We start from the raw sequence: 23272 nt of genomic DNA on the forward strand, positions 1-23272 counted from the left end.
TACCAAGGCTCTTGGTTAACAATAGACGATAATACAGCAATTAAAGTATCGTCAGGGAAAGAGTCATCAATAGGTAGAGAATCTTCCCCTTCCTGTCGCGTCAGCCGCGACAGATGATCAGTTACAACGTTCTCAGCTCCTTTCTTATCCTTAATTTGCAAATCAAACTCCTGAAGAAGGAGTATCCATCTCAATAGCCGTGGTTTAGCCTCCTTCTTAGCAAGGAGATGCCTCAAAGCTGCATGGTCAGTAAGAACAGTAACTTCTGACCCAATCAAATAAGAACGAAACTTCTCTAAGGCATAAACTACAGCTAGCAGCTCTTTTTCAGTGGTAGTGTACTTCACTTGAGCCTCATCCAGAGTTCGGCTCGCATAGTAGATTGCATTTAAAGCTTTGTCTTTCCGTTGGCCTAGCACCGCTCCTAGTGCATAGTCATTGGCATCACACATTATCTCGAACGGCAAGTCCCAGTCGGGAGGTTGTATGATCGGCGCAGAGACTAAAGCCTGCTTTAACCCGTTAAAAGCAGAAAGACACTCATCAGTAAACACAAAAGGGGCATCTTTAAGTAGCAGCTGTGTAAGTGGTTTAGCAATTTTCGAGAAGTCCTTGATAAACCGGCGATAGAAGCCGGCGTGTCCAAGGAAACTCCTCACCCCCTTAACATTAACAGGAGGTGGTAATTGCTGAATCACTTCCACTTTTGCTTTATCAACCTCTATTCCCCTATCAGAGACTAAGTGCCCTAAGACAACTCCCTCGTTGACCATGAAATGGCACTTCTCCCAGTTAAGCACGAGATTAACCTCAATGCAGCGCTGCAACACTTTATCAAGGTTAGACAGACAGTTAGAAAAATCACTTCCATAAACACTGAAATCGTCCATGAAAACTTCCATAATAGACTCTATATACTCTGAAAATATCCCCATCATGCACCTTTGGAAGGTGGCAGGGGCATTACATAAACCAAAAGGCATCTTGCGATAAGCAAACACGCCCTGAGGACAAGTAAATTTAGTCTTAGCTTGATCGTCTGGGTGGATAGGGATCTGAAAGAACCCGGAATACCCGTCTAAATAGCAGAAAAATTTATGAGAAGCTAACCTTTCTACCATTTGATCAATAAAAGGAAGGGGAAAGTGATCTTTCTTGGTGGCGGCATTCAGCTGTCTGTAATCTATACACATCCGCCAACCAGTCACTACTCGAGTGGGTATTAACTCATTCTTATCATTATTAACCACAGTAGTCCCTCCTTTCTTCGGGACTACCTGCACTGGACTCACCCATTTAGAATGACCAACAGAATAAATAATACCTGCGTCGAGCAGCTTTATTACCTCAGCCATCACAACATCTTGCATCTTCTGGTTCAGTCTGACCACGACCTGTCTCGCAAGGTTTGTGATCTTCCTCCGCTCTATCCTGTGCATACAAATATCGGGACTAATCCCCTTGATATCGTCCAATGAATAACCCAATGCTTTCTGTTTTCTTAAGCACGCCTAACAAGGAAGTCGGTGATCATTATCAAGTTTAGCACTAACAATGACTGGATATTGCTCAGTATCGTCTAAGAAAACATATTTTAGATGAGAAGGAAGAGGCTTACGCTCCGGTACCTTTACCTCAATGGAGCAAAGAGTGCTAATCATCTGTTCCACTTGCTCTCCCTCAGCGTCAGTGAGTTCACGCTCATCTAAATCATCTATAAGCAAATCCAACACAGCGTCATCGTCATCTGGGCTATCTTCACACTCATCAAAAAGCATAAGAGCTTCTAGTGGGTCCTTCATGAAAGAACCCGACCAGAAATCATAAATAGACTCGTCAATAATATCTACCGAATAACAAGTATCCTCTATCATTGGCCGAGCCAAGGTACTAGGCAGACTGAAAGTGATCGCGTCATCCCCTAGTGCAAGAGTCAAACGCCCTTGTTTGATATCAATAACGGCCCCAGCTGTACAAAGGAATGGTCTTCCTAAGATAATTGGGGTCCGGGTGTCTTCAGCTATATCTAAAACAATGAAATCCACTGGTATAAAGAGATTGCCTATTTTCACAGGCACGTCCTCTAAGACACCTAAGAGCCTCCTAACAGATCTATCAGCCATCTGTAGGGTAATGTTAGTCACTTTAAGATGACTCATATTCAATTTCTTGCAGACAGATAGGGGCATGACACTGACGCTGGCTCCTAAATCACAAAGAGCCTTATCAATAACCACATTGCCTATAATGCAGGTAATAGAGAAGCTACCCGGGTCTTTCATTTTAGGTGGAGCCTTATTTAAAAGTAAATTGCTAGACTCTTCCATAAATGAAACTGTCTCAAATTCACTTAAATCTCTCTTACGCGTCACAATATCTTTCATAAACTTAGCGTAAGTAGGTACCTGGATAACAAGTTCGGTAAAAGGGACAGTTACCTGGAGATTCTTCACAACGTCCACAAACTTACCGTACTGTCGCTCGATCTTCGCGTCCTTCAAACGACCTGGGAAGGGCACTCTGGTAACAATGAGTGGACCCGCGACTTTCTCTTTACCTTTATCAGTGCGTGACGTCTCCACAACAGGGGAAGATGACACGGTAGCGGAATTAGATGGTAAAATAGGATCTCCGCCGCTTCTAGTACTCGATCGAGTACTTTTACCACTCGATCGAGTGGTTTCACATTGGGAAATACTCGATCGACCATTTCCTTCACTCGATCGAGTGATCTCTTCTTCAGGCTTACTCGATCGAGCATTTTTATCACTCGATCGAGTGATTTCTTCAGCAAAGTTACTCGATCGAGTAAGAATATCACTCGATCGACCATCAGCAATTTGGGCACTACTCGATCGACCATAATTATCACTCGATCGAGTGATTGGATGAATTATTTCACTCGATCGAGTAGGATTTTCACTCGATCGAGTGTCGGGACAACACGCAGTAAGGATTTCGTCCAAAAAATTATCCATATCATCTTCCGGGGTATCTTCAGCTATCAAAACCCCGTCTTCTGGTACTTTTGGCCCCTCATGAATAAGGCCAACTTGGAGATTCGTTGCATCAACTGGATCGCATGTCGGTAGAAGTTTAGCTAGGTCTTTCGCGAGTGTTAACTGCGCGACTTGTTCTCTCAATTCCACTATGACGGTTTCATTCTTATTGCACTTCTCCCCAAACTGTTGTGTTAAATTCAACATCAAGGATTTCAGTTCGGCAATTTCCTCGTTTGCAGAAGGAGAGACCGGTTGCGGTGCTGGCGTAGAAAGAGTAGAAACATTCTTCATTTCTTCATACAGTTGAGAGAAAGGAACTCCTTACTTGTATTTCTGATAAGCAAGGACGCGTTCTATACTCGCCAGACACTCAATAGGGTCATGCCCTTCCATGCCACATCTACCACATAGCTCCACATGCTCAGTGATTGAACAAACCTGTGCACTCTCGCCTATAGCTTCTGTAATCTCCACATTACCTAGACTTTTGCTAGGACTTTCCACTGCAGCTGCTGCCAATTCATTAACTTGCTCACTACCTCGGGGATTTCCATATTCTGAGACATAAATAGCCATCTCCTCAATGAGACGCCACCCTTGGTCATCTTCAACATTCTTTGTGAACCTCCCCTGAGCTACGCTATCGAGAATAGCTCTTTGGTTTCGATATAACCCGTTGTATAACTGGGTGCAAAGGAACCCAACGTTTGAGACCATGGCGAGGCACAAAACGGACGAGCTTCTTGAACCTCGCTCACGCCCCATCCAAATCTTCAGTAGGTAGTTGCTCAAAAGAAATAATCTGAGCTCTCAAGGCATTGGTGCGCTGCGGTGGGAAATATCGCCTGTAAAAGGCCAAGGCAAGGAACTCGTCGGTTTACACCACGCCTCCTTATCTAGATCTCTCAACAATTCCCGGGCATCATCAGCTAAAGAAAAGGGAAAAAGAGCTCCCTTCACCTTGTCCTGTGTTACCCCAGCAGAAAGAGGAATGGTAGAGCAATACTCCGTAAATAGCTCTATATGCCTGCATGGATCTTCTTCAGGTACCCCCCTAAAGAGATTTCTCTCGACCAGCTGTATGTAAGATGGGTGGATTCCAAAGGTTCCCGAATCATTAATGGGTAGTAAGAAACCTTTTGGAAGGGAATCCACATTCGGCTCTGAATGGCTGGCTATATTCGGCATTCTGGCAAATAGAATTTACAAAGCAAACAGAAAACCTGCAAAACTAATCAAAAACTTTGCAGAAATGAGATCAGTCTCAAGGAATAAATTCCTTGAGACGAGAAACAAACTTAAATAAAGCAACAAAATTGCGCCACCTCCCCGGCAACGACACCAAAATTTGACAGGGCAGACGTATACCTATCAAAAATAACCAACTGGCTCTAACTAATATAGCTAGGGAAGTCGGGTCGATCTCCACAGGGAGATGGGAAAATGTCAGCTTCGTCTAAGTTTGTCACGGTAACCAAATTGGGGGGTTTTAATTGATTGATTGTTCTAAACTAATGAGAGTAAAGAAGAGAATAAGGCAGGGAAAAAGGATTAAACAGATAAAGGAAGCAGCTAAGACAGACGGTTCACCACAATCATTCGGTCAAGTAATCTAGGTCTCAGGTCAATGCAGGTATGGTTTAAGGAGCCGTGAATATCTCCTTTCGGTCTCAATTCGCCCTAAAGCACAAATAGCTTAGCTTTCTCCCTCACTATGGTGCCCTATTGTTCGCTACTAGTCTCGCCCTTTCCAACCTTTCGGTCCAAGTCAAGGTTCACTATGATATAAATGCCTAATTGCGTCGACTCAATTAAACAGATACAGATAAATGCAGCAGATAACAACAAGGACTACACCAGCATTAACCTAATAAATCGATTACTATCCCCTCATAATCATGGATCCCCTTTAGTCTTAGCAGAAGGGAATTAGCTACGCATCATCATTAAATCAACAACAACAACATATAAATAAAGAGAATTAAACATGATAGCAAAACTAATAAAGATTGAAATAGAGTAAAGATGATAGCAATAAAAGAGAAACATCAAACAATAATAATAATTAAGGGATTAAAGAAGAATAATAATACCAAATATAAGTTCTGAATCTGAGTAACAAAGTATAAAAGAGAGTGAAATCCAATAACAGTAGGAAGAATAGAGTAAAGGTGAATATCCAGGAGAGTTACGCAGTCTACTGTATTAAGTAGTACACGAAAATCCTCTCCTAAACCTAATCTATGGACTAATTACAAAAGCCCATACGAAATTAGGCGGAAAAGCTTCTATCCGAGTAAAACCACTCGATCGAGTGGAAATAAACCACTCGATCGAGTAACTAAGCGTCAAACCGTTCTATCGAGTGGAAATAAACCACTCGATCGAGTACTTCCTTGCAAAGTCTTCTCGATTGAATACTCGAACCACTCGATCGAGTAACCTTCAGTGTATAAAGCATTCGATCGACTAGAAAAGTAGTCGATTGAGCTATTTAGGCACGTTAGAAATTATGACGCCCTCCGAAACCAGCTCACGCGTCTTCAAAGTGATAGATTCCAAACTCCGTGATAGGCTGATAGCACATTACTTATTTACCGAACGTAGTAAACATACTATGTGTTTGTATGCATTATTAATTTTATTTTATTTTTATGATTTTTAATTACGGAGTACTTATTTTTATTCTCATCACGCCATCATCAGCAAGTACAAACTAATGATAAAAGACTTTTTAATTGATAATGCAAAAGAGATAAAATAAAAGTGAAAGACTAATGATAATAGGGAGTAAATCACGCCATCACCATCAATTGATACTGTTGCCACAATAAACGAATACCAACGCCATCGTTCATAATTGTCATAACACAAAAACTCCGGAGAGACGGTCTCTCAATAGCGTTATTGAGAGACCTCTCACATGATGGGGTGAGAAATCCACCGAATTTTTTCCCCCTATTATGTCTCCTACTAAATTAGTGGGAGATGGTCTCTAATGAGACCTACTGTTGTCATAATTAAAAGTGAAAGACTAATGACAAACTAGACGGACAAATATGAACGCCATATCAGCGGTCTAACGCCGACGAATTTCAGACGAAGTGCTGGCAACAGTAACGAACCCCAATAAACCCACCATACTACACCTTAATTAATTTACCATAAACCCTAATTAAAAAGAAAACTAAAATAAAGAAGTAGTCAAATTAATAAGTAACTAGTATTGGTGCCCGATTCGCCCGGGCTATCTCTACTTATCATTAATTTTTTTTTTATTAAATAAAATTACTTAAAGTTGGATAACCCATATATTTTTCATTAATATATTTTTCTATGACATATCCTAAAATTACGATTAAATAAATTTGAGATAAATTCACTACTCCCGCTATAAATATTTTACTCTTATTAATGAAACAATAGTAATAACATTTCACTACTTGCTCGTAATCATTGTTACTTTCACTATTCTCGTCGTAATTATTATTACTGTCACTACTGTCGCATTAATATTGATAATTTCACTACTCCTGCCGTAATTATTATTACTTTCACTATTGCCGCATTAATATTGGTTATTTCACTACTCTCGTTGTTGTTTCTACCACTTTCACTAATCTCGCTGATAATATTGTTACTTTTACTATTCAAATGAGTGATTACTATCATATAACTATATCCAATGTTACTACAATTCTTTTCTTTACTGACGAAATTACGTTTACTACTTAGGCATGCAATTTTAAGAAAATTATATATTTATATAAATATATTACATATATGAATTAAATCAAATCGAAAGAATTATGCTATATTATATATTATGGAATCTAACTTGAATTATTTATAACCTACTTATATTATATTTTGGTATGTTTAATAATTAACATCTCTATACATCTAATAAACTATAAAGTTTAATAAAATTGCATAAATTTTAAATTTAATATATAATTTTATTATGATAATAATTAATACCATAAGTGTGCATGTTTATACTAATTAATTATTTTATTTTAAGGAAATTGACCATCTTTATTTTAGTCTTCTATAAATATTTAGGAAAATTTCCAAGCATCTTCTTTCTTTTAGCCTCCTTGAAATTGACCATTTTAATTAATTATTTTATTTTAAGGAAATTGACCATCTTAACTAATTATTTTATTTTAAGGAAATTGATCATGTTTTAGTCTCTTACAAATGTTTAAGAAAATTATCAAGCTTCTATATAATTTAGATTTAACCCAAACTATATAATATTTGCATTAAGATCCCTTAATCGGGTCCATCACACGGTGCTAGTGATTTAAATTTATATAGTATAATTAATTTGTATAACTTTCTTTAATTACATTGAAGTCCCTTGGTTTCTGGATTTAATATATAGTATTGATATAAGATTAGCGGATTAATTACCTGTTCGTCGCTTAAATAATCGTTCATAATTGAAGAGTTTTAATGTGGTTGAAGATGGTTAAGGTTTCAATACTAGAGAGAAAAGAGAGAATTGGGTTTACTGTTTTTTTAGTGAAGGGCAAACAAATGGAAAGTGTGGTGTAAAAGTACTATAATGAGTAAAATACGTATTGCGAAAATAAGTTGCGAACACTTATGGTTTGAAAATTAGAAAGTTGTTAATCTTTGTGTATAGATTTAGATTTTGATGGCTTATATTGTATTTGCATACAAAGATTTTTCGTTGTGAAAATATATTGTAAATTATATGATTTGCATAAATTCTGATTTATTTTTTTACTGATTTTTAGTTTTATTTTGCAAGACTTGTTATGCAACTAATGTAGTTCCCGAATAAATGTACGGTTTTTTAGATGAGATTGTTAGAGATTATAACTATTAAATTGTAATTTATGTAACTCCATTAGGAATTTAATAATAAAATAACTATTAATAATATTTCATATTAAGAATTGGAAAAGAGAAACTTCAATAGTTTTAATCCGAATATGATTATGTTTAGTCAAAATATTTTGTAAACATTATTTTTAAAAATAATATTATATTACTGCATCCACTTAAACCATCAACATTAGTTGATGACGTTATTACTAAAATCAGATAACATAAGTGGATATAATCATAATAGCCGTTAATTGAGTTTTTATCCAAAATAAATTGACATCTCATTAATTTCATTTCACCTCATTGCATTTTGATTTGAGAAAAAAAATTGAACGGCAAAACAAAACGAAATAATTGGGTACTGTCATTTAAATGTGTATTGTAATAATTTTATTTTCTAATAATCATACCATATTTTATTTCAATTAAAAAGATTATATTTTAGAGTTTAATGAAAAGATTATAGTTTAATCTAAGGATAATGGTTTAATGAAAGAAAAATTTATTTATTTGTTTCCTTCTTTAAGTAAGCACACTTTGGAGGAAAAATTTTTCATAGTTTTTATTCTCTTAATATATAGGGAGATTGATTTAGTTAGGAATTTTCGCATAAATAAATTTACCTATTTCTCTTCTTTATAGGGTTCTTATTTTATAATTTTTCATTAATTTTCATTATTATTGTGTCTTTGTTAGCTTTATCAATGATGTGTTAGGGTGAATGTTAGTTTTGTCAAGGATTAATGTTAAGTTTAATGTATGCTTAATGTTGGTGTAGAAACGAAGGTGAGTGTTATGGTTTAAGTTTAGCTTCACCAAAGGTGAAGTTGACATGTGTAACTTTATTCATTATATTTTTTGAAACTAAGGTTTCTTATCCATTGTGAAGAAAACACTCATTTAATTCATCTTTGCAGACAAATGTTACCACTTACTCCCTCCTATTTCATATGTTGTTCCCTTTTCAATAAAATACTACTCACATATATTAGAAAAAGTGGAACAACATATGAAATAGGAGGTAGTATATTATTTATGTTTACGGTTATAACTTTCATGTTCGTGGTCTTCTTTTTTTCAAATTCAACTGCCATTATTGAAGAAATGGCGGATTAAGTGATGAATATCATTCAATACCCAGTTGGGACACAAAGGTTTAAAATGGTTACATTTTTACACACGTAGTCCTACTTATAAACAAGTAATATTAAAATCAAAACATATAACATTTATAAATATGCTGAAGTAATTATGAAATATGTTACTATTTAAGTGACATAAGGTAGCATTTCAGTTCACTATACCATTATTGACTACCAGAGACATACAATCTGAAAGTAATCACATATTTAGATTTTTTCATGTAAGTATTTTTTTCTATATGTTACCATTCAAAAACTAGTCACTTATATAAAAAAATGGCAACATATATATCATTTCGTATATGTTACCCATCTCATCAATATAAGTCGTCATTTCAAATTACCAATAAGTAACGGTTCAAATAGATCAGATGAACTACTATTAATGGTAACATATTACTTTTTTGTACTTGTTGACAGAATTGTCCACTATGTAACCATGTAAGCAACAAAATCAATAATATCACTTAAGTAACATGCAGTCCACAAATGATTACATATATACATTCACTAAATGTATTTATAGTTATAAATATGTCACCATTTAAATAATATTGTTATCAATTTTACAATCATTAAATTGGTAACAAATTAAATTTTGAATTTGTCGAGAGAATTGTTCAATATGTAACCATTAAGCAACATAATGAGTAAAATCATTCAAGTAACATGTACTCCGCAAATGGTTACATATATACAATTATTAAAATGTATGTATAGTTGTCTGGTATGTCACCATTTAAACAACATTGGTATAAATTTTACAATCATTAAAATGGCGACATATTACACTTTTATAATTGTTGGCAGAATTGTTAAATATGTAACCATTTTTACACTTTAAATCAAAACCGCTTTCATCTGATTATTTACTGATAAGTCCATTTTATATATATTTTAACCCCCTATTTTAGCTCTATTTTTCATGTCATTTACACTAATGTTAGTGTTTGTGAGCTAATATTGTATTCTAGTTGTCTTTACATTGTTTGTCACATTTTGTAGGAACTTGAGCTTTTAGGAGCTTATTTCTAACAAATTTACAAGGCTAAGTGTGGAGCATGAGTTGGATCAACATTGAATTCTTACATGAATTTGCATGCATAAAGATATGGATTAAAATAAAAGTGCAAAATAAAGTCTTATGCAAAGTCAAGCCCAAGAAATCAAGTCCAACTAGGTGGAAGCTTAAGATGCTAGAATACATTGGATGTCATGCTTTAAGATCATTATCGGATGATTAAACAAGGCATTAAACATCAACATTGGATACTATGTGCATTAACTAGAGGAATTAAGAAGACGGAGCCAAATCACCACGACCCCGATCGGGGTGGGATGACCCCGATCAGGGTTAGCCTCCTCTTGATTGTTTACGTTACTCTCTTCACTCCTATATAAAGGGTGTTGATCCGGGACTTCTTACACTTCCTACACCACTTTTATACTCTCATTTCAGTTCTTAGTTTAGATTACATTAGATTTCCCTTTAGCATTCCCATTATGTTATAAACAATTTTATTCAAGTTATATACAATTTACATTTCAAGTTATTTCTATTTGTTCTATCTTGTTCTTCATTTTCAAGTCCATTCCCAATTGTTAAGGTAATCTTATTTCCAGTATTGTTTTGTTATTCATTTGTCATTTACATCACTAGTTAGTATGTTTATCTTTATCATTTCATATGTCATTAGATTAGTTTTCATTATGCATAAGTAATTCAATTGTCTAGGGAATAAGGGAAACCATGTATAAGTAGTTCTTGCAATTGTTGAACTAGGATGTTATAATATCGTTTCATTGTTTCTTTCACATGTTTGCACTGTATTGGTAGTCTTTGATAATTGATCACTATCTTAGATTAAATTTGTTAATTCGTTCTATAAGTCGAGAGGCACGGAATCGGATTAGACGAATCATGTATAGTAGGACGACCTAGTCATAAACGAGAGTTTCTCTAGGATCCGGTCTATGGTTGACACTAATATCGTGATGATAACTAGGATTTTAGTCGCGTTTTACCCCTCATTTATTCATTATTCCGATTCGATTTTGCGTTCCTAAATGATTAGATAGCTCATTTAAGTAATAATTTGTAATAATTAGTCGTTTTAGCTAGAAATAATAATTAGTCGGATCTTGTTTAATATTAGCATAACTATTAATTTATTATAATAATGTGTAGGTAAGGAGAATAACAGGACGGAAATAAGACGTGTCAAGACGGAGTCAAATGGTGGAAGATTAGACGGGTCACAAATCCATGTTGACCAATGTTCTGTTGAAGTCATGACCCCTGCTTCCCAGTTCATTCGTTGGTTTTCAATCAACAATGACCAAAATTTTACATTGATGGCCAAGCTCCTTTGATTTCCATTATCAAACACACAGAGCTATTCCTTATACCTGCATTACCAAATATCAACCATACATCCACCATCATCACCATATTTCTACACCATATATTCATCACCATTTCATCATCATCTTTATTAATCAAAGCCCACCATTCACGCACCAATCCATTCACCATGATCATGGCCCCCACCTTCAGTGTCCTATGTCCAAACCCGACAATCACATTCCTGTTGGATTTTTTCAGTTACTAAAAATACTAAAGTTGTGGCCCATTATTTGGCAGTCAAAAGATGGACTCAAACTGCCCTACTTTCTCTCCCCCACTTCTTCAGTCAACCACCCACTCATTTCTCCATGTTTCTAACTGATCTTTGATGGCAAGATTAGTATAAATGCAACACAATTCTGATTAATAAGGTCACCAAACCTACTCTCCCTTAAGATAATATACACCATCTAAATTAGTGAGAAGGAGGGTTCGGAACCGAAATCAGAGAAAAAAGAGACAGACGTGCGGACACACAGACGAGTTATCGGAAAGACGAAAACGGGTTTATTTCTTTATTCGGGTTTAGAAGCTGTTCAAGAATACCGATAAGCAATGGCTGGAGGTTTTAATTCTCGATCTTTATTTAATCGCTTCCGCATTTTATTTGTTCGTATATTCATTTAGTAATTAGAATATACATGATTAAGAATTGAATTAAACTTATATTTGGTATCAGAGCGAGTTTATCGCCTCTGTCTTGCTTATTAATTTTCTGACTTCAGTCTTCCGTCTTGATATAATGAATCTGTTTATTTCGTTTCTTCGTCGGAATCTGGGTTTTTCCTTTGACATTTGGTTTATTGGCTTATCATCTGATTTCGTTTTTGCCATTTAAATCTGGAAATTTTTTGTGTTGGATTTTATTCTGGGTTTATTGTTTTAATGGAGGAAGACGGAGGTAGGGGATGAAGATTTTGCCCTTTTAGGTTTGTCTGATTTGGTTTGTTTGACGACTGTGTGTAGTTTTATTTGGCTTTATTTAATACAGTAATGTTATACATGTATAGTACATTAGTACCCATGTGCTCTCTGCAAAATATGAAAGAGACTTGACTTGATGGCATAAGGGACAAATAATTGTGTGCTTGTGCAGCTGTGTCCCATTTGTTTAGTTGTCGCCTTTACGGTTTTATCATGTGGACTTTGGGTTTTGATTTTGTTAATACTGACCACTTAGATAAGTTTGATAGTGGACGATTCATGATATTTGGCTTCAGTACATGTGTGTTCAATTACTTTGGCTAATTAAGTATGCTTTATATTAGAAATTGATCCTATTTAAATTTGCTTGAAGTGATGCCGTTATTTTTGGACTTTCGACAGTAGCATTGATTTATGGTTTCTGCTGTTGTTAAATATCTGACTTCCCTAACCTTATATACATTAAGTTCAGTATATAGATTAATGGTTTAAATGTCAAGTGATTTTCAATTTATTAGTTAGGGAGTAGCCACAGCATCTCTAATTGATTAAATTTTATTCGAAATCGCATGTGGAAATTAGACATTTTATTGTAATTAATTATACGTAGTGTGATGAGACTTACCCACAAGAATCTTATTATATTTGTGTGATTAATTAGGATGTTATATTGAATTATGTTTCTTAATATACCCACAGGAGTTGAGAAATGAATATAATTTGATAGTTTCATCATAAAGTTTAATTTTTTATGCATCTAATTTGAGTAGACTTTAGCCCACAGGCAAGTTTATGTCACTAGATTCATATAAGCATAATTTACATTGGTAAGTTGTGATAAAGTTAAGTCTCAATTTTTGTTACTAAGCATGTATATTTAAAATTTGCAGCAAGTTTACCTGGAAGTTCCTTTGATATCAAAATAGACGTTCCTGAATTAACTGGTGATAATTTTAAGGTGTGGAAGGAAAGAGTTCTATTGCATTTAGGATTCACGCGTTTCGATTATGCTATACAACACGATGAACCGGCTGAGGTAAAGGAAACTAGCACACCAGATGAAGTAGACCATCGTGAAAAGTGGGAGAAATCAAACTATATTTGCACGATGTTCATAAAGACAAAACTGTGTGCTAGTATCCGAGGTTCCGTCTAGCAGCATACTAAAGTTCGAGACCTTCTTAAAGCAATAGATGAACAGTACGCAACTTCTGATAAGGCTTTGGCAAGCACCTTAATTATGAAATTTACTTCTTTGAAGCTCAATGCCACTAATGGAGTGCGTGATTTCATCATGCGCATGAGGGATATTGCAGCCCAACTTAAGGTATTGGAAGTTACTATGTCTGACTCTTTCCTGGTACATTTCATTTTGTGTTCTCTCCCAGCACAATATGCCCCATTTAAGATCTCTTACAACACACATAAGGACAAATGGTCTCTTAATGAATTAATGACCATGTGTGTTCAGGAGGAGGGGAGATTGTTGTTGGAGGAGGGCGAAAAGGTGAACCTAACCACTAGTACTAATAAAGAATCATCTAGTACTAAGAAGGGTCACCATAAGGATAAGGAAAAGGGTAAGATGTCTGTTGAGCCGACCATTAAGAAGGAGTCTTCATGTTTCTTCTGTAAAAAGAAGGGACATATGAAGAAAGACTGCATAAAGTTCAAGGCTTGGCTTAAAAAGAAAGGTAATTTTCATGCGTTTGTTTGTTATGAATCTAATATGGTTAATGTTATTCATAATACTTGGTGGATTGACTCTGGTACTACAATCCATGTTTCGAATACCTTGCAGGGTATGACAAACTGCGGAAACCAAAGTGGCAAGTGAAAGCTCTATCTATTCAGAAACCGGATAGGCTCGAACGTGGAGGCCGTAGGGACATGCGTTTAGTTTTGAGTAGTGGTTTTGTTTTGATTTTGGAAAAGACATTTTATGTTCCGAATTTTGCTCGGAATTTAATTTCAATTTCAAGGCTTGTACCGTTTGGATTTACCTTTAATTTTTCGAATTCTGGTTTTGATTTGCGAAATTCTAAAGTTATTGGTCATGGTACTTTGTCCGATAATTTATATCGTCTTTATTTACAAAATGATACCACTCAAAATACTATGCATGTTAATACTGGTTTAAAAAGAAGTATTATGAATGAGGAGTCCTCTATGTTATGGCACCGGAGATTGGGACACATCTCCATTGAGAGGGTTAAGAGATTGGTAAAGGAAGGGGTACTTGGTACTTTAGACTTTACCGATTTTGATACTTGTGTTAGTTGCATTAAGGGAAAGCAAACTAACAAATCTAAGAAAGGTGCTAAGAGGAGTTCTGACCTATTAGAAATCATACACACGGATATTTGTTGTCCGGACATGAACGCTAATGATCCGAAATACTTTATTACCTTTATTGACGATTATTCACGATATATGTACATCTACTTACTTCGTTCCAAAGACGAGGCTTTTGATGCCTTTAAATTGTTTAAGGCTGAAGTAGAGAAACAATGTGGTATGCACATTAAAATCGTGAGATCAGATAGAGGTGGTGAGTACTATGGTAGATATACTGAAGATGGACAAGCACCTGGTCCTTTTGCTAAATTCCTTCAAGAGCATGGGATTGTTGTCCAATACACTATGCCCGGTTCACCGGATCAGAATGGTGTAGCAGAAAGAAGGAATCGGACATTAATTGAAATGGTGCGTAGTATGAGAAGTAATATTAAACTTCCTTCATTTTTGTGGGTTGATGCACTAAAGACGGCTGCGTATATATTAAATCGGGTTCCTTCCAAGGCCGTCTCAAAGACGCCTTTTGAGTTATTCAAAGGTTGGAAACCGAGTTTGCAACATATACGCGTTTGGGGATGTCCATCTGAGGTGAGAATTTACAACCCACAAGAAAAGAAACTAGACCCAAGGACTATTAGTGGGCATTTCATTGGATATGCCAAAAAGTCCAACGGCTATAGGTTCTATTGTCCGTCTCATAGTACCAGGATTGTGGAATCTAGAAATGCAAAATTTCTAGAGAATGACTTAATCAGTGGGAGTACTATAGAAGTTGAACCTGAAAAGGATCAACATGAAGCTTCACCCTCTGTTTTAAGTGACATGTTGGTTATTGTTCACAGTCCTGAAGATCGACCGCAAGTTCAACAACCAAATACAGAAATTCCACAAAATGTCGATCAAAATAGGGTGGATCATAATGAGGAAGAAGTTCACCGCGAGGTTGAACAAATTCCATTAAGAAGATCTATTCGAGAAAGGAGATCGGCTATTCCTGACGACTATGAAGTATATCTACAAGAATCGGATTGCAATGTTGGAGCTGATAATGATCCTATGTCATTTTCACAAGCCATAACATTTTCACAAGCCATAAGTTCTACAGATTCAAACTTATGGATGGATGCTATGAAAGATGAGATGAACTCTATGGCTTCTAATCGATTTTGGGATCTCGTCGAGTTGCCTGATGGTGTAAAAACCATCGGATTTAAGTGGGTCTTTAAGACTAAAAGAGACTCACTTGGAAACATCGAGAGACATAAAGCAAGGCTCGTTGCTAAAGGGTTCACTCAAAAGGAAGGAATCGACTACACGGAGACTTTTTCTCCTGTATCAAAGAAAGATTCTCTTCGAGTTGTCATGGCATTAGTAGCTCATTTTGATTTCGAGCTACATCAAATGGATGTGAAAACGGCATTTCTCAATGGCAATTTAGAGGAAGAGGTTTACATGAAACAACCTGGAGGATTCTCCTCTAAAGATGGTGAGCATTTGGTTTGTAAGCTAAATAAATCCATATACGGTTTGAAACAAGCCTCCCGTCAATGGTATAAGAAGTTCCATGAAGTAATTTCTTCATTCGGTTTTGAAGAAAATATCATGGACCAATGCATATACCTTAAGGTTAGTGGGAGTAAGATTTGTTTCCTTGTGTTATACGTGGATGACATTTTGCTAGCAACCAATGATAAGGGGTTACTATATGAGGTGAAACAATTTCTTTCAAATAACTTTGATATGAAAGATATGGGCGAGGCATCTTATGTCATTGGCATTAAGATCCATAGAGATAGATCCCGAGGCATTTTAGACTTGTCTCAGGAGGCCTATATCAACAAAGTGCTTGAAAGGTTCAGAATGAAAGATTGTTCACCAACTATAGCACCTATTGTGAAAGGTGACCGATTCAGTTTAGACCAGTGTCCCAGGAATGATTTAGAAAGGGAACAAATGAAAAATGTTCCATATGCTTCAGCTGTTGGTAGCATTATGTATGCTCAAGTCTGTACGGACGACATTGCATATCTTTGTTGGAGTATTAGGCGGATATCGAGTAACCTGCACCGATCACCGGAAGGCCGCAAAGAAAGTGTTGAGGTACCTTGTGGTACTAAAGATTACATGCTTATGTATAGACGGACTGATAGTCTTGAAGTGGTGGTGTACTCCGACTCAGACTTTGCTGGCTGCATTGATTCACGAAAATCCACATCAGGATATGTGTTTATGCTAGCTGACGGAGCTGTATCCTGGAGGAGTACTAAGCAGACATTGACAACCACTTCTACTATGGAGGCCGAGTTCGTTTCTTGTTTTGAGGCTAACTCACATGGTGTATGGCTGAAAGGTTTCATATCTGGGCTAAGAGTCGTTGACTCTATTAGTCGACCAATTCGAATGTATTGTGATAATTCAGCCGCGGTATTTATGGCTAAGAATAATAGAAGTGGAAGTCGAAGTAAACACATCGACATTAAGTATTTGGCCATAAAAGAGCGTGTTGAGGAAAAGAAAGTGATCATAGAACACATTAGCACTGAATTAATGATTGCTGATCCCTTGACTAAAGGCATGCCACCTAAAGGTTTCAAGGGTCATGTAGTGAATATGGGACTTGGTTCCATAATGTGATACATTTATTTATTGTATTGAAATTTTTCATTTAGTTGGATATTTCCTCATTTTGGATTATGTACGTACATACTTTGGTTATTTATTTTTATTGAGAAATATCATTATGTTTTGACCTAGAGTAAACATATGGTTTATTCATTAAGTTAAGTGTGAGTGGTGAGAGACTAAGTGTATCGTAATACATGGAAGATTAATTCTCGCTCTAGAGAATTCGTCGCTATGATTCGTATATGAAGTTTCTCTTGCAATGGGCCATGTGGGAGAATGTTGGATTTTTTCAGTTACTGAAAATACTAAAGTTGTGGCCCATTATTTGGCAGTCAAAAGATGGACTCAAACTGCCCTACTTTCTCTCCCCCACTTCTTCAGTCAACCACCCACTCATTTCTCCATGTTTCTAACTGATCTTTGATGGCAAGATTAGTATAAATGCAACACAATTCTGATTAATAAGGTCACCAAACCTACTCTCCCTTAAGATAATATACACCATCTAAATTAGTGAGAAGGAGGGTTCGGAACCGAAATCAGAGAAAAAAGAGACAGACGTGCGGACACACAGACGAGTTATCGGAAAGACGGAAACGGGTTTATTTCTTTATTCGGGTTTAGAAGCTGTTCAGGAATACCGATAAGCAATGACTGGAGGTTTTAATTCTCGATCTTTATTTAATCGCTTCCGCATTTTATTTGTTCGTATATTCATTTAGTAATTAGAATATACATGATTAAGAATTGAATTAAACTTACAATTCCATCACCATCCCAGATCCGCCAATCAAACCACCATCCCCGTCCAATCCTCCGACATCCAGCAACCACGCATTATCAGTCCATCCCCACACCAATTCTGACGCATCTCAACAGCAACAACCACCGTGGCAGCAACCCAGATTCGAGCACCAATCGACTTCAATTCGCAGCACAGCAGCATCACAATGGTTCAAACGCGGCATCGAAACCCGAGTTGAATTGCAGTCGATGCTTTTAAGGAAGAAGGAAGAAGAAATCAAGAAGGGGATTTTAATTGCAGCTGCCGGGTGAATCGTGCCGCCGAGGGGCATAATGATGCCCGATCGGGTGAAGTTATACCCGGGCGGGTGTAATGTTGCCCGGTCGAGTGTAATGTTTTGAGGGAGTTGTTTTATGAGTCACGTGGTCTTGGGTAGAAGACAAAGGGTGTTTTTGGCTTTTGTAGAAGGAGGGTGTCGTGTAACACAATTTTGAGGAGGATATATTATTATTATTATTATTATTAGTGGTATTATTAGAGCATCCGCAAAGGTGAGGCTCCCCATATTTTCTCTTTCCTTTTCTTATTCGTCCACCTCATTTTCCACTAACTTTTCCATATACCCTCCCCATTTCATAACTACATCTATACAACAATGAGGTTCCCCAATTCACACACAAAAATTTGGGAAACTCCCCAAAAGTAACACAAATTGCCTTACTTTTCTTTTGGGAACCTTCCCTAAAAACAGTGGAGCCCCAAATGTTGGGGAGGTTGGTGCAACAATGAGGAGCCCCATATGAGGAAAGAGAGTGTATATGGGGAGCTTGATTTCCACCTTTGCGGATGCTCTTAGTAGACTAGTATAAAAAGAGCTCACACATTAGAGAACACACAACCCTAGATATATATTTTTCCTTACCAAGTTTGAATCTCTCCTAATTAGTTTGTTAATCCTTCCTTAATTAGAATAAGTTCTTCAATAATTATTTCATTATTAGTACTAGAAATTGGGTTGTAACAAGATTGAAGATTTCTCTTTTCTTATTTCAATCCAAGTTCCTTTCTTTGCTATTGAATTGGTACAATTTCTCTCCTTAGTTTCATTTGTTTACATTTACTTACTCTTTAGTTTTGTTGAGTTGTTTATGTTAGAATTCTTCTTTTTGTTGTTTGATTGTTGTTTTTCTCTCTCTTGTTCATCTTTTCCTTGTTCACCATTGTTGTTTTCACCCAAAGATTGAGTCTTTGGGTTTCTTGTGTCAAAGATTGTATCTTTTGGTTTAATCTTTATCCTTCTTAGCTTAATTTGTCTATCATTATAGTTTTGTAGAATTATTGCATGGTTAATTGTAAAATTCAATTTCACATCATGTTCATACATAAAGAATCCATCTTTATTCATTGCCTTGTCTTAAAAATCATGATTAGTGAGTAGTATTCTTACTAGGGTGCGATTAGACCCTAACATTAGTAATTTATCTAATTGAGTTTCATTAAATTAGTTGTTGAGGAGGGGTTGTTGGGTTTAACCAAAGGAATTGAATTGTTGTGTCTATTTGGGAGTAATTGTCGGTTTTGACCCTTGTCCACCAATGGGAGTTGGTTAGGTTGGGATTGATTACATTACTCCTTTTTGGTCGTGTGCCGACTTGAGTTGAGCCCGGGAGGGAGAACCCAAGTGGGGTGCCTTTGTTTTTCGGTTTGAAGTTCACCTTCGGGAGAAGGGTAGGGATGACCGAGAGTTTATCGCGGGCTTAAGCCCTTAATCTTGATGAGAGGTGAGCGGAGTGGGCCCACTTTGGTGAGCCTTGAGTCCTGAGTCGGGGGAAATCGAGTCATGAGCCCGGGAGGGAGTTGATTCGGTATCACTAGTGTCCCACCATGAGCCCGGGAGGGAGTTGGTGGGCGAATTAGAGGCGTCTCCACCCAATACACTTCCCCCTTGACAACTAGTTGAAGGAACTCATGATTTATTACGAATGTCGGTGGTTTAGTCGTTCCCTAGGCCTTGATTAATTTGAGTAAATCGTATTTAATAGCTTACTTTCTCATTCTATATTTACTTAGTTTAATTTATTTCTTGTTATTTAGTTTAGTCCTTTAGATAATCATTCATCCTTGTTTTATCCGACTTAGCTAAGCATAAGAATTTAGACAATTAATAATCACCTTGCTCCTTGTGGTTCGACCTCGACTACCCTACTACATTAGTTGAGTAAATTGTTTGATTGGGGGAGTGCGACAAACCCCACTATCACATGAGGTGGGTGTCTTTAAGCCTAAAAAATTAACGATTTATCAACTCCTTTGTTTAGTTTGAGCATTTACATAATTTGCATGTGTGACCCGACCTTCCTATACTGTTTCTTTATCATTATTGTTTCCTTCCATTATCCAACCAACCAATCATACGATAATCGACCTTGATAAAATTCACTCCATAACAACTAATTAACAACTACCATTTCTCTGTGGATTCAACCCCTACGTACTACATTCATTTGTGTCTAGAGTATTTATTTTTGCATAGGTGTGCGATAACCTATCATTTACAACCTTCAAATTGGTCTTCATCGGCATCATCTTCACCTTCAAACTGTTCGTCGACGGAATGCTCTTCATCTGATTCTTTCACTTTAGAACCGCTTTCATCTGTTTCCACTATCATTGTCCACATTTGGTTCTCGTCCACCCTCTCCCAACAACAACAAACAAAGGAAATCAAAAAACCCAGAAAAATAAAACAATAAAGCAAGTAAATCAAACAACAAACCCAATCAAACAACAAACTCCAAAAAATCAAACAACAAACACTTCAATATCATGTTATCATTTATGTTTCTATTGCCGTTTATCAACATGTTACCATGTTCACTGTTACAAGTATCCATTTCAGTCGCTTTTGTTAATATATTTCAATCACTAATCATCAACCTAAAACAATATAATAAATATGTTACTATTTAGTTAAACAATATATTACCAGTTATAAGCTTCAATATTAGATTTAAGCAATATGTTCCCCTAATTGTGCAATATGTTACCAACATTTATAGCCAAAGAGTATATTTACTCTAAATTAGTAATCTATACATATCATTGATCCTAGTTAAGCAAACATGATCACATTTAAAATAAATGTGGTGACATATTTTTAAAAGGACATTTTAATCAGCAAAACAAACCATGACTTTATTACAATGCATTTCTACAGTCATAATTAAACAAATGCTTAACACAACCTAAATAAATATGATCACATATCGTATAAAAGCACAAAGTAATATTTTTATGTATGAATCTCCATCAAATTTGATGGAACAAATAAATTAAAATTCTTCTTTTGTACTGATTTCTTCATACCTCCGACAAATGTAATTATTTTTATGGATGAATCTCAATAATAATGTTAACACGAAAATAAAAATACCTTTTGGGTGGAGGTTTCTTAGTCATGTCTTCCTCGCTGTTGGTATATCGATTTTCGGTAGAACAAAAGATGAAGATGGCGACAAGTTGAAGATGGTGAAAGGAGAGAGTTGTTGTTTTTCTGGGTTTGGGAACAGAGAATAAGATGAATGTGGATTTTTGGTTTTTTCTGGATTTTTGGGTTTGAACATTGAAGATGAGTAAAGAGAGGATTTGAGAGGTGAGAAGATTTGAAATTTTTTGAAAATAGGAAATGAGAGCAGTGAATGGAAGATAGAATATTGTACGTTCAAATTGCATGAGGACTATAAAACAAATTAATTTTAATCTCCAATGGTCAATTCATGCATAGTGCCTTACCATCTAAATGACACGCTCTATATTATGGTCAATTTATTCATACGGGTCATGTTCTACCATATTCATATAATATGGTACCGATTCGACCTGTCTTAACCTTAAGACGGATACCATGCGTCTTAAGGAAGGCTAATTGTTCTATACTTGCTCCAAACTTAACTTCCGTAATTTATTTACCACTCACTTTTCTTTATATAGTAGTAATTTAAGTAAATCATTTTTGCATAAAAAAATGATGGTAATTACTTTTTCATATACAAAGTTTATTCTTTTATGTAGTACTTTTTCAACTCTACCCATCAACAACCTTCCTCTCACTATCCACCACCGCACTCATGGACGGACCCACATAGTACTATACTGTAGCACTTGCTACACCATACAACGAAAATATTAACAGAAAATTCTTAATTGCTACACCATTATTCCATCATTAACTGCCATAATGACTAATTGACCATTACCATAATGAAGTATTGACCTTCCATTCCTCGTTTGTTTTCAAGAATGACTTAATTACTCTCACTACATTTTTATTAATGATTGTGTATTTCCCCATATTCAGCTTTAAAGAATATTCCATAATTGACAACAAAAAAAAACTCCCACTTTTGCTATATAAAAATGCTTATACAACCTCTCTAGACACTATTATCAGTTTTCTTAAATCTGTTTTTCTAACATATGTCCACTAGACATAGGATAAGAAACCAAAAAAAGAAATAATTGAATGATATTTTTATGGAAAATTGCAATATTCTATTAATTTTACTTTTCTTTACAAGAAATACATTTATTTCTTTCCTATTTTGGTTTCTTATCCTATACATAGTGGACATATATCTTTGATTTTTGTAAGTATGGTAGGCTAACTCGATGAGTAGCAATAACGGATTCAGAAAAAAATTCTTTTGTGAGTCCTAATGGAAAATATAATAGCTTATTCTACACGGAAATATAAAATTACTCTATTTTTAACTAAGAATTAGACCAAAATATACCAACAAAAAATTCCATTTCTGGTGTCGCGGAACCTCGGATAAAAGCTCTTGGCTCCACCACTGATGACGATTGATGAATAGTATCTCAAGTTCGGTAAAGCTTTTGGCTCCACCAAAATATACCTATAAATCTTGCTACACCAAATCAGAAATCATGGGTCCGCCCTTGACCACACTACATCCTTTCCCCCTCGACCCACCACCGCCCTCAAGCCCACCGCCACCAATTTCAACATATACCCTAATTTCATCAATTAGGTTAACAAACAAATAAACGCTTAATAATTGATATATTAAATATATTGCAACAAATAATTTTAAGAATTAATAAAACAAATAAATTACTTCATTGATCGGTGAATTAAGATCCATGATTAGAGTCGTTGAAACAATTTGATTAGGTTTTATGGGGAAAAAGTAGAAATAAGAGTTTAATAAGGGTGGAGCCTAGTGGTTAAAACTTGGTGAAATCC

The 23272-nt window shown here is 35.8% G+C and overlaps 1 protein-coding gene across 3 annotated transcripts in view; it reads left to right on the forward strand.

Moving 5' to 3' along the window:
- LOC141600392 (putative LRR receptor-like serine/threonine-protein kinase At5g63710) overlaps positions 1-22031 on the forward strand; it is a 35787-nt gene extending 13756 nt beyond the window's left edge. For all 3 annotated transcript variants that reach the window (XR_012524310.1, XR_012524308.1, XR_012524309.1), the window contains exon 12: positions 21927-22031. The gene's annotated coding sequence lies outside the window, so the exon portion shown is untranslated. The remainder of the gene's footprint in view (positions 1-21926) is intronic.
- The last annotated feature ends 1241 nt before the right edge of the window (positions 22032-23272 follow it).

This window comes from Silene latifolia, chromosome 9, assembly GCF_048544455.1.
Source record: "Silene latifolia isolate original U9 population chromosome 9, ASM4854445v1, whole genome shotgun sequence".
NCBI lineage: Eukaryota > Viridiplantae > Streptophyta > Magnoliopsida > Caryophyllales > Caryophyllaceae > Silene > Silene latifolia.